The 208-nt window shown below is 51.9% G+C and overlaps 2 protein-coding genes across 6 annotated transcripts in view; one reads left to right on the top strand and one right to left on the bottom strand.

The window, feature by feature from the left end:
- The window catches only part of acsf2 (acyl-CoA synthetase family member 2), a 38,381-nt gene that overhangs the window by 1,897 nt on the left and 36,276 nt on the right, over nt 1–208 (bottom strand). The window lies entirely within an intron of this gene.
- Nucleotides 1–208, top strand: part of ndel1a (nudE neurodevelopment protein 1-like 1a) — an 11,489-nt gene that overhangs the window by 6,178 nt on the left and 5,103 nt on the right. The window lies entirely within an intron of this gene.

Below are 208 nucleotides of genomic sequence, written 5' to 3'. Positions count from 1 at the left end.
TAAACCAGCAAATCCAGCGGTAACAAAAATGTCCAATGTTGTTTGTGTTTTGCGCCTCAAGGCCACGGCACAAACCTCGCATCCCTGCAGTAAAACAGTTTGAACTGAGTTCCCTATCATGGTAACGGGGGTGCGCTGAACGGGTTTTGGGGAGCACACTGAGGGTCGCGTGGCTGCAGCTGAGTCAGACGCCACAGTAACAGCACAT

Source organism: Etheostoma cragini, chromosome 21 (genome assembly GCF_013103735.1).
Source record: "Etheostoma cragini isolate CJK2018 chromosome 21, CSU_Ecrag_1.0, whole genome shotgun sequence".
Taxonomy (NCBI): Eukaryota; Metazoa; Chordata; class Actinopteri; order Perciformes; family Percidae; genus Etheostoma; species Etheostoma cragini.
Note: the sequence above shows the minus strand (reverse complement) of the source record. Positions and strands in the feature narration are given on the sequence as shown.